At 33.7% G+C, this 12,295-nt stretch overlaps 1 non-coding gene and 1 pseudogene across 1 annotated transcript; both read left to right on the forward strand.

Moving 5' to 3' along the window:
• Positions 1-12,295, forward strand: part of LOC122899172 — a 199,681-nt pseudogene that overhangs the window by 172,099 nt on the left and 15,287 nt on the right.
• On the forward strand, positions 7,795-7,915 carry LOC122901484. The gene has a single exon (XR_006383502.1). It is a non-coding gene; the product is annotated as a U5 spliceosomal RNA (small nuclear RNA).

The following is a 12,295-nucleotide window of genomic DNA, read 5'->3' on the forward strand; positions in this document are numbered from 1 at the left end:
TGTTAAAAAACAATGCAAAACAAAACTATTCTGTCTTCCATTGAAGTGTTCTGGCACTCTTTTTGAAAATTAGATGTATATACGTGTGTGTGTGTGTGTGTGTGTGTGTGTATTTCTGGACTCTCATTTCTAGTTATTCATCTATATGTCTATTCTTTTGCCAGTGTTACAGTGATTTCATTTGCAGTAAGTATCGCAGTAAAATTTGCATTAAGTTGCTTTTCAGTAAGTTGTTTTTTTTGGTTTTGTTTGTTTGTTTGTTTGTTTTTTAAGATTATTTATTTATTTGACAGACAGAGATCACAAGTAGGCAGAGAAGCAGGCAGGTCAGGGTGGCGGGGGCTGGGGTGGGATGGCTCCCTGCCGAGCAGAGAGCCAGATGCAGTGATCAATCCCAGGACCCTGGGATCATGACCTGAGCCAAAGGCAGAGGCTTTAACCCACTGAGCCACCCAGGTGCTCCAAACACTCAGCCCTCAGTAAGTTTTGAAACTGGCAATTATGAGGTCTCCTACTTGTTCTTTTCTGGAGGATTGTTTTGGCTATTCTGGGTGCCTTGCAATTCCATATAAATTTAGAATCAGCTTGCCAATTTCAACAAAGAAGACAACTTTATAGAATGGTGTTGAATCTGTAAATCGTTTTGGGGGATATTGTTTTCTTAACAATTTTAAGTTTTCCAATTCTTGAACATGGAATATGTTTCCATTTATTTAGATATTTTAAAAATTTGTTTCAACAGTGTTTTATGGTTCTCAGGCATAAGTTTTGCACTTATTTGGTTAGATTTACTCATAAGTATTTTACTCTTTTGATGCTATTTTGAATTAATTGTTTTCTTAATCTAATTTTGGATTATTCCTTGTGTATATATAGAAATATAATTGATCCATGTATTGCTCTTATATCTTACAGTCTTTCTGAAATTATTAGTTCTAAATTTTTTAGTGAATTACAAGGATTTTCTATATAAAGGATTATGTCATCTATGAAGAGAGAGAGTTTTACTTCTTTTCCAACCTGGGTGTCTTTTATTTCTTTTTCTTGCCTAATTACCTAGGCTAGAACTTCTAGTCAATATTAAATAGAAGCAGTAAGGGTGAACATTCTTATCTTTCTCCTGATCTTAGGGGGAAACCATCTAGTCTCTCACCATTCAGTATGATGGTGGGATTTTTTGATAAATACTCTTTATCAGGTTGAAAAACTTCCCTTCTATTCCTGGTTTGTTGAACATATTTTTCTTGAATAGGTGCTGGATATGGTCAGATGTTTTTTCCTGAATCACATGGAATAATAATTCGATTCTTGTTTTTTTACCTGTTGATGTAAAGTATTATATTAATATATAAATCCCACTTGGTATAAAAGTTCACTTGGTATAAAATGCTTTTTATAAATTGTTAGAGTTCATTTATTAGTATTTTGTTGAAAAATTTGAAAGAGTCAGTGTTTTTACTTCTTAAAAGAATTCCTGGTCATCTCTTGTGAAGCAGAAGTGTTAATTATCTCTCTCTTTGAGAACATTGAAATAATCCATCTAATCTCCTTACCTACACTTTTCTGCATATGTTTTCTTATTAAAAAAGTAAAACCAGATTTCTAGATTATTTCAAATTTTAAAGGAACAAATTTTGCTCATGTTACATAAACTCTCCCAAAATATAGTCGAAGGATAATTTCCCAAATGATTAGTGAAATTAACAGTATTTTAAAGTGCACACCTGTCAAATAAAGTTCCTCTAAAATCAGATGTAGTCTCACTAATGAGTAAAAGGCTATCAGAATCCAAATAAGATAATATATTGAATACTGAGTCATATTAAAAGTGAGCCAGGAGTGTCTATTCCAGATAGGAATGTGTGGTTGAGTATCATCTTTGGCCTCTAAGGGGAGCTCAGACACCTTTCCAACCTCACCCCATCTATAAGCGGCAGGAGCAAGAGTGCGATAAAGGGGCTAATCAAATACAAGGCCCTATTTTTTTTTTTTTTATGATGGTTCTAGAACAAAAACCAAAACCAAACAAAACACATGGGATACTTTTGAAAAATACAGCTACCCAAGCCCTGCTTGTGGGAATATCAGTTCATTAAGTCTGGCAAAAGGACAAGTTATGTACATTTTTAATAAGGAACCTAGGCAATTTTAATGAAGAGTCACTGTGTTCTATAGATATGTTCGTTAGTAAGATGAAGACAGATAAAGATGAAGAAAGATAAAATCCCTAAAAAGTGTCCTTTTCTCTCTTTTTCTCTCTTCCTCTGGCAGTATGGTAGAACTTATTTAAAAACGGGGGGAAATGGTAGGAGTATTATATAGGAGATAAATGGTACCACCTAGATTTATATCGAACAATGTCTGAATGAAGCTTTCACAGACCCGATTTCATAAGAAGAAAGAAAAAAGAAAGAGAGAGCGTTACTAAAAATGATTCAAATGCTAGGACTTGAGTAGTCAAGAGTCTTTAATGGCAGAGGGAACATTATGGTCAGTAGGCTAGAAACCTTCAGAGTTTGGTCCTGGAAAAAAATATTACTGAGGTTAGAAAAGATGATTTCAGAAATTCTGGGAACAATGATATCAGCTTAGAGACCGATTTTTTTTATCTTTGAGTCAAAAGCTGTAAAAGACTGTGTTAGGTCTACATATGGTAGGGGAGAAAAAATACATCAAAGTTTTGAAAATTCAACTTGACCTGCTGGAAAGGAAAGAAGAACAGCAGAGAGAAATAAAAATAAAATATTCAGGGAAATAGGGTCAGGGCCACCTACAGCAGAGAAAGAATTGCGTGAAAGAAATGTTTCAGCTGTCATCTGTGTTCTAAAGGTTGTTCAATGCCAGAATTAAACAAATTAAAAGACAAAGTTTTATGGTGGGTAATACAGAAAATAATTACATAATTTCCAATTATCTCCCAGGACCCAAGACTTAGTGAGTAAGGGAAATAGGATTTTTGTTTTGGGAATCTATTAAGAGTTTCTCCATCAGGAATAGGTAGTAACAGTTCACCTGCTGGATACTAAGCAACTTTGGAACAAACACGGTGGTATACAGGATATTCGGAGTAGAGAAATACAGAGAAAAGTAGGAGACTGAGAAAGTAGGACATTAACAGGATGTGAATCTCTGAGAGTTTTCTGTTATAAATTGAGATTAGCATGCTCATGAGAGAGTAGGGAATACAAGCTCATTCCATTAGACATTGATGGTCTTTAAGCATAGCTGGTTGACATCATAAAGCCCAGATGAAACAAACAAAACACATATAAATACTGATGATTGGTAAGTACACCACTATAAATTTCTAAATTTCATAGAAGAGAAGTTTGACAGAATTGGAGAACTCCATTCAGATTCCCTTCCAAGGGAAGATTCACTGTCCAATTTTGAGATATATGGTACCTGACAAGCCTCCAGCTGTTAGTATCTTGTAATTTGCCTCAGCATTCAAGCCAAGGTCACATTATTCTGAGATATCCCTTAGCTAGTGACTAAGCAAGATGGTAATGCTCAGGTTTAGCCATTTCTGCCCAAACTGAGACTCCTCTGATGATATTTGGTCAAGTCCCAACATTACGATGTGATGACTCTTTTCAGGTTGAGGTGTCTCTTTTTATTTCACAGATATTACTCCCCACTAAACCTATTGCACTGTTAAGTTCATCTCAGCATCAGCTTCCTGGAGAACCCAAACCAGGACAAGAGATAGCAGATGGAACTGGAATAAAGGTTTGTTGTTGTTGTTTTTGTTTTGATTAAAAGTGTTCTGTGTTTTGTTTTGTTTTGTTTTGTTTGCAAACTTACCATACCACTCCAGAAAATAAGAAATGCTGTACTAGTTAAATTAGGTAAAATAAGGTTCTTATTTTTAAGGCTGCCACTGGAACTATGGTGGCCTAAGTCTTAGAGTGATAGCACAGCCACAGCAGAGCCCAAACAAAGACTGGAGTATGGATACCCGGAAAGACTGGTTTCTTCATATGACTTTATAATCCAGGAATCATAGAGTCATATAAAGAAACCAGAGCTACTTTCCTAGTTTTTTGAAAAACAGAAAGCTGGGTAGCAGACAGTGGAGTATGATACAGAAAAATGGCAACTTTCCTTAAGCAGCAGCACAAGGCAGCCACAGGAAGATAGCCTTCATCTTATATCCACTTTCCAAATCTGTAGCAACGATTTCATTAGATTAACCTAAATAAAAATATCCAAACTTATCTTGAAAGAGCAGTGTGGTTATAATCCTTCTAATCTCTGCTATACTGAGAGAGGAATAACAGTAGAAGAGGTAAAGTGAATGAGAATGGAAAGGGATGTTAGTTGACAGTAGACTATATGCAGAAAATCTAACATCCCTTAGTTCCTCACATTAAATGCTGGTTGTAGTGGGTCAATATTTTCATGGAAGCCAAGGATTTCCTGCAAATCTCTAAAATACTCACTAGTTAGTGATACTAACCACTGTTGAACAACACTGATTTCCAGTGTAATCTGTTACAGTTTGTGTATGAGATTTGCTTGAGTTTTCTTAGTATTACATACATGAGGCTGGTGATATACTTTGCCATCTTGATACTCAGGACAGCAAAACTGGGGCACATGAGAGTTTTGAATTTGGGAGAAATGAAACTCCCAATGTGCTAAAGAAAGTAAATCATATTATGATTCATGTTTCAGCTGGTGAAAATGAAATTGGGACCACAAATAGGAATCTCAGTGGTTCCTGGCTCAAAATGAGCAAAATAAGGATAACCTTGTGGAGAACAAAATTATTGTGATTATTTTAAGAACTCTACATTCTCCTAAGAAAAATGAAAGGAAGAAAGAGTATTCAGTCTTCTAAGATTTCATTGGTGCAATAAAAGGAATTCTTGATTGTCCAAAAAGATTCATGTTGTTATGTCAAAGCATAATGTCTTATTTGGTCTTTGAATATTAGCTAAAACTTGAAAGTTTTAGCTGTTATACATTAAAGAAATGAGATATTCTTTCTCTTCCTTCTTCTTATGATAATATTTGCAACAACTGCAGTTGGTTGAGTTGCCAGAATCCCATGGAGAGGAACTGTCACATGAGAAACTGGTGCAGATGGGAAAAGTGAAAGTGAGTAAAGAGACAGCCTACCCCACTCATATTGCCAAGAGTAGTTGCCAGGAGACACACTACATTTTTTGTGTGTCTTTTTAAAGGTGAATTTACAGTGTTCTAGCAACAAATGTGCAGAAGAAAGAGTTTTCAAGTCAACTGGCTTTGAATTTTTGGCAATTTAATAAAGTCACATTTTTTTTTTTACAGTAGTAATGTAAAGTATCTTTTTTTCCATATCCAATGATCACTCCTCTGCAAATGGCTCTTTGGCTAGCTCTCTAATTTCAGAATTATTTGATGCAAATACTCACTTAATAATTTGCTTTTTGACCTCCTAATATGTTTACTATTTAATACTTACATAATTTATTTTAGAAATTTGAATTGACATGTCTTTGAATTTAAAGGAAGGGCTATTATGAGGCTGTCCTCTAGCCTGATCCATTTATAGGAAAATAAGTAGAAGCAAACAAACAAACAAAAATTAAATGTCTTGCCAAAGGACATAGAACATAGTTGTGATGGAATCAAGACTAGAATTTTTAAGTCTGTTATTCTCCATTTATATTTGTAAAGTACATTTCACCCATTTGTCCAAATATTAAGACCTAGAATCTTTCTTCTTGTGACAACTAGCTTATTAATTCTGGAAGATTTTTCCAGTGAGGATAGATTTATCACCTTTTTTTTCAGTATTTGTTTTATTCTGTGCATTTTATCTTATTTATTTACTTTTATCTTGTTTTTAATTTCCAAATGAAGTTAGTTGATGCTCAATGTTGCATTAATTTCAGGTATACAACATAGTGATTCAACAATATATGTGATGCTATACTGACCACAAGTATAGTTACCATCTGTCACCATATAATACTCTTACAATACTACTGACTATATATCCTCTATGTTGTAACTTTTTTTATGCTGTAACCTTTATCCTCATGACTTACTCATTCCATAGCTGGATACAGGACTTTTTTGATCAGCATGTATAAAGAGTAATGTTATATATATTTACAAATATTAACATTTTTATAAACATGAAAACAGCTTAAAAATAAAATTCTTCTGAAGTTCTAGTTCTTTATATAAAAGGTGATAATATCATTTTTATTCAACTTTGAAAAATCAAAATGTCAATATTTAATCAAAAGAGAACTTAATTGAAGTAATATAAACTAACTCTGACTAAGTAAACAGAAAATGGCTTTCCTAAAGGATATTGGATGACACATAGCATCTTGCCAAGAAGACTAAAGCACCAGAATTGGAGGCTACACAGTCACAAAAAATTATCCAAAGTGACATGACAAAACTGGTCCACAAAGACCTGGTTGCTGCTCTAAGATACATTGTTGTCATTGATGTCATTGTTGACATCACTAATGCTTACTAAAAACTCTATTGCTAAAAATGCAACTTCTGAAAATGATGCAACAGTCTTTGCTGCTGTCATAATTGATCAAGTCTGTTACTTGCAGTCATTGAATCTAATTCCCAATACTAGCCCAGATATACTGCAGCTCATAGGAGTCAAGGTGACATACCTGAAACTTCCCTGCAAAAGAACCTAAGAAATTACGAACATTACCTATATTCTGAAATATGAAGAACAACAGGGAAGTTCTGAATCGTTGAATGCAGGTGTGTCTTTACCATGGAAATGGTAGTTTGAAACAGAGATGGCGGTTTATCTTTTACTAGTGATGGGATGAAGAAGCCATGTGGGTATAGTTGTCTGACAAAGCCTGACTTGTATAGAACATTTTAGAGAGGGAACAAAATGCACAATGCGCTCTTGTGAGAGGCTGCTGAAAACCTGTCACTCAGATCTCATGATAAGTTCAGAAACGGAGTGGAGGCTTCTAAAGAACAGAATATCTTGGAGGTAAAAAAACAAAAACCTTACTTATTATGGGTATACCTGAGTTACAGTGTTAATATAAGAAGCCAGACCAATGTGAAAAACATATTACAGATTCCATAATCTGTTGATCTGCATGATAGTAATAGGAATGACAGAGAGAAATGGAACATTACATAAAGGTGCAATTTTTGTGATCCTTCTTCCATTGTTAGAGAGATATCCAAAAGAGACAGAAAAGGGAATGCCAAAGAGGTAGCCAGAGTGGGGAAGCCCCCATTACTCCCATCTATTCATAAAAAAAGAAACCATACAGAAAAGCCCAATGACATTTCTGCCAATGAATAGCTATACCTACCCCTCATGCTAATATAGATTCCTAAGAAAATGGAGCCTACATTTGGATTTGATCTCAAAATTGAACTTTGGGAAGGACAGCAGTGGATAGGAAAGGAGAAACAGATGTGTTATCTTGATAAATCTTAAGCAAAAAATACATATATAAGATGTGCATAAATTAAGGTAATTTAATGAGGATCTCTCAAGAAGAGTACAAATTCCATGCCTTTCCTTTTAGTTACTGCTCAATGCACATTTTAAATAATTATGCTCATAGAGGTATGTTAAAAGTTTTTATAGTTTTAAGATGCCTGAAAAAAGTAACTAATTTATATTTCTTATGTCTAATGAAATTGTAATATTTGTTGAAACAAAGTAAATACCTATTAAAATATGATATTTGCTCAACTTGTAGTCACTACTAAAAAATCTTACCTGATTGTAGAATGGACATTTGTAATGCAATTAAAACTAATTGGCTAAAGAATAATTTTGGAAGCATACTCTGGTTTCTCTTCAGATCGTATAAATCTTTCGCCTTTTACTAAAGATTTCCGTGAAGAATAATTTTGGAAGCAGATATGAATTTGAATTTGGGTAGAAATTTGAATCAATGAAGTCACACTTCTGGAGACAATTAACTATGAAAGAAATCTGAAAATTGAATATAAATAAATGTAAGAAAGTTATCTATGGAAGTAAAAGCATAGTTTGCAAAAGGGGAAAAAATGGAAAAGAAAAGATGTGTTAATGTCATTTTAGACTTTATACTTGAGCCAGAAATAAAGTAATAAAGCACAATATTAGAAGCTTTTCTTCTCTGATTTTCATAGGTAGTCTTGTATAGTTGGTCACCAAGGAGAAGTAAAAACCGAGCAGATATCTCTTTACTCAAAAGACTCAAAGTAGCTTCAATAATCTAAACAAAATATCCCCTCAATATTCATAATAAAGATATTCAGTGAGCTTTTAATTCTATTATAGCAAAATTTATGTAGGATGAAAAAGCAAGGTCACATTATTGTAGAAGAGACAGTGACATCATTCACAAAGGAAAAACAGGAGGTCAAAAGTATACCAAGAAAATGGATTGTAATGGACTTAGAAAATTCAGGTTAGAAAAGAGTGTTTATATTTAGTCAGAACACTATTGGAGTATAAAATAAACAACACAGATGAGGCCTTTTGTGCTTTCATTTTGTGAAACTTGATAAAAGTGAAGTACTGAGAAAAACAGAAGAATAAGAAATGATCAGAAGCAAATCTTTGAAGGTGAAAATGGATGGTTCTCTATTAATTAATATTAACCAAAGAAAGGACAAACAAATATATTGAAAAAATGAATATGGAGTATAATAGAGTCAATTCACAGACAATAATACGAGCTGCCAACAAAAGTATGAAAATATTTATCAACTTAAAATTTATCAAGGTCATGCAAATTAAACCAACATTAAAATGTAACTACTTGAGAGGCAAGATATCTGGTGAAAGAAGTATATCTAATTAGAGCCCTTTGGGAGGGCAATTTGTCAGCATTATCAGAATATAAAAGGCACGTACATACTCTTAAATATAGAAATTCTGTTAATTATCCCCTTTCTTATTGAAGTCATTTAATAATTATGTTTTACCCAGAAAGTTTTATTTCTTTACAATTTATATAGCAAAAGATAAAAATTAAGGGATCTCAGGCCTGGGTGGCTCAGTGGGTTAAAGCCTCTGCCTTTGGCTCAGGTCATGATCCCAGGGTCCTGGAATCGAACCCCACATCGGGCTCTCTGCTTAGCGGGGAGCCTGTTTCCCTTCCTCTCTCTCTGCCTCTCTGCCTACTTGTGATCTCTGTCTGTCAAATAAATAAATAAAAATATTTACAAAAAGGAAAATAAAGGGATCTCCTCCTGAGTTAAAACCTCACTGGATTAAAAAAAAAAAAAAAAAACAAAAAAAAAAAACCAAAAACCAAAAAACAAAAACGGTATTTCACTGTTAAAAAAAAAATCACCTTTTATAAAGGGCAGTATATTCTCAGCTGTTACCATTTTCAGTTTAATATGGTTTTGTTTTCAGTGCCTGTGGGTTACTTGCTCTAGTATCATCTTCATATATTTTTATACAAGAGTGTTCTAAAATAGTTAAATCCAAAAATAAATTCAGTGGCACACAGATGTTTGATGGGACTACATTTTAAAAATTAAACAAAAGTGAATTTGAACATCGAAATTTAGAATAATGATTAGCAAATAAATAAAAGTTAAATGTCAAAATGTTACATGTAATGGTTAGTTAGAATATAACCCTTAATTAACATCTGACATTATAATAATATTGAAAAAAATATTAAATCCTATTTAAAAATTAAGGAGTTGTAAAGTGGCATTCTGGGGATTAGATACATAATTTCTTGGCATTGCCTTTATGTTATGGGAAATTTCAGGAAAAATGAAATGGGAGATTCATATGATTTAACAGAAACGTTTTTTGATCTGCTCTTGTTTGTTGCTTTCCACCGATTTCAAACAACAGTTGTGTTCAGTTAACTAAGTTAAACTAAGGTGAGTTTATTAGCTGTATGTCAGAAATGTAAAATTTAGAAAAAATCGTTTTTGAATGTCAAATGGTCTTTTATTTCTCCACCTTGAGATTTATATTTATGTCTCTGTTCTTTCTCTGTATTTCATGTCTACTTGTTCTTTCAACTCCCTTGGAGTGGAACCAGACACTGCAGTCTACAGTGTGAATATGCCTGCTCTATTCCTGTTTGATCTTCTTCCCTTTATGTGTCAGCTTCTCTGTGAGCTGCCTACTTGTCAAATCATTTTTATTCTTCAAAACTTTATACATAATTTTTAAATAAGCTGTGCAGATCTCAGGGCACATGATGAATTTTTCACAAGTTTATCACACTTACATAGTATAAACACCGCAGCTTATGTGTTTAACAATGTAAGGACAAACATATATTTACTTAACTGCAACCAATTAGATGCAAAATACTCAAATGATAGGTTAAGGAAAGCTGTGCTTCCCTTTGAATTAGTAAAATAAGTAGAGTTAAGAAGCTAACTCAACAAAATGCGGCTAGCATGTGTAAGCATCAAAATGGAAGGTGTTTTTTTAAGAGTGTTTAGCTAAAAAAGCAAAAAACAAATCAATACATATTATTTAGTGGATTATTGCACTAAGATATAAAAATCTTAGTTCTCATGTTATCTGACAGTTACATAGTTGTGATTCTTTTTCACCTAGGAGAAAATGCATGCCTTATTTAAATCTCTTCTTATTAAAAGGAAGTTGTTCTACAGTCAGAGACATTTTATAAAACCTGGAACTAGTCACGTGGGGAAGAAAAACTAAAAACATGTCTTTTAGTTCCGTGCCTCATACTACCAGAGGCATGAAATAATAGTCAGGAAATGCAATACCTATCGTCATGGAACTTAAATCATTCGCCTTTGTAAGTTCCAATGAAAATATACTAATCTATTGGAAGAAATACGTTTTTAAAAGTGTATTAAAGAGATTACTGGTAATGTTACATTGAGAAATTATATGGAGGATGACAAGGCCAGCCTAGTATTAAAAAAAATCTACAAGATGAATGAAAAAAATCTATCTTAACCAAACCTAGTAAAGGTCAGGTAGAAGAGAATTTAAGTAAACTGTACACTTTTATAAGCTGTTTTAAGGTCAACTCAAGTTAATATTTTTTTTAGTCCTAGAGAAGTAATAGAAAGGGCAGGCATGTTTGGGAAAGTTAAAGAAAAATATTTTTATCATGAACCAGGAAATATTTTACTTTTATTCTCAGATATATTCACATTGAAAGTCCATGCCTACTTTTCCAGAAATTTTAGGTTATTAAAATTATACCAAACCAACAAGAATAATGAGTAACAGACTTGCAAATTAACTTCTGAGACTATGAGAGGTTTGTAACCACAAACGAATACTCATGAGGAAGGGCTGTCAACGTTACTGAAGATCTAACTGAAGTGTGTGAAGATGCGAGGGAAGACACACGCAACTGCAGTTCTTGGAACCAGTTAGCACAAGGTCATTGTCTAAAGTGATGACACTTCATGAAGAGCAAAGCCGTAAGTCAACCATGTCCTGTTTGCAACAATGAGAGTGGCACCTGAGGCTGGTAGCGACAGTCAACTCTGAATTCTGTAAAAGAAAAGATCTGGTCTTTAACAGATTATGGCATGCAGAAGGCTTTCCAGGAGGTTGCTATTCGGAGAGGAAGCCTGGAAAGTGGTATTAAATTATGGGCAGACCCTAAACTGCTAATGGTTGTCATTTAAAAGTAAGTAAATATTAAAACAACTGCTTGTACCCACACACAGAGTCCACAGTCCCTTAAATTCACACACACACCAGAAATATATGGAACTTTATGGACAATTGGTAGAAATTCTCTCTGGCTCCAGAGGTTGCTGTCTCCACTCTTGGAAATAAATAGTTAAGGGTTATTTCTCCGTTTTAATCTGTACCCAGTTGTTACATGATCTTATCCAGTCATATACTTTTTAACACCATCTATATTCAGAGGATTCCAATTTGTATTTCTAGACCTTATCTCTCTGGAACTAGATTTTTATATCAAATGTATGGTTCACTCCTGGAAGTCTGAAATGTATCTCACATTTATGTTTGTAAAACCAAGCTCTTAATTCCCCCACTATAAAACTTTGTTCTCAACACCCTTTCTCATAACAGTAAATGGCAATTCCTTTTGTCCTGTTAACCTGGAACAAAAACTTCGGAACTATCCTTAACTTCTCTCTTTTCCTCACCTTCATTTCATCATAAAAGCCTGGAAGCACTACCTTAATATAGTATCTAGAATTCAGTTTCTTCTTACTGCTTACAGCATAACCACCTCAGTCCAGGAAACCTTCATAACTAACATGAAATTTTAGTGTTAATGTTTATATATTTCATTTGCTTCTGAAAGTAGTTTCCTCCACGTATCCTGAAAGGCTTTTGGAAATATAA

Source organism: Neovison vison, chromosome 2 (assembly GCF_020171115.1).
Source record: "Neovison vison isolate M4711 chromosome 2, ASM_NN_V1, whole genome shotgun sequence".
Lineage (NCBI taxonomy): Eukaryota > Metazoa > Chordata > Mammalia > Carnivora > Mustelidae > Neogale > Neogale vison.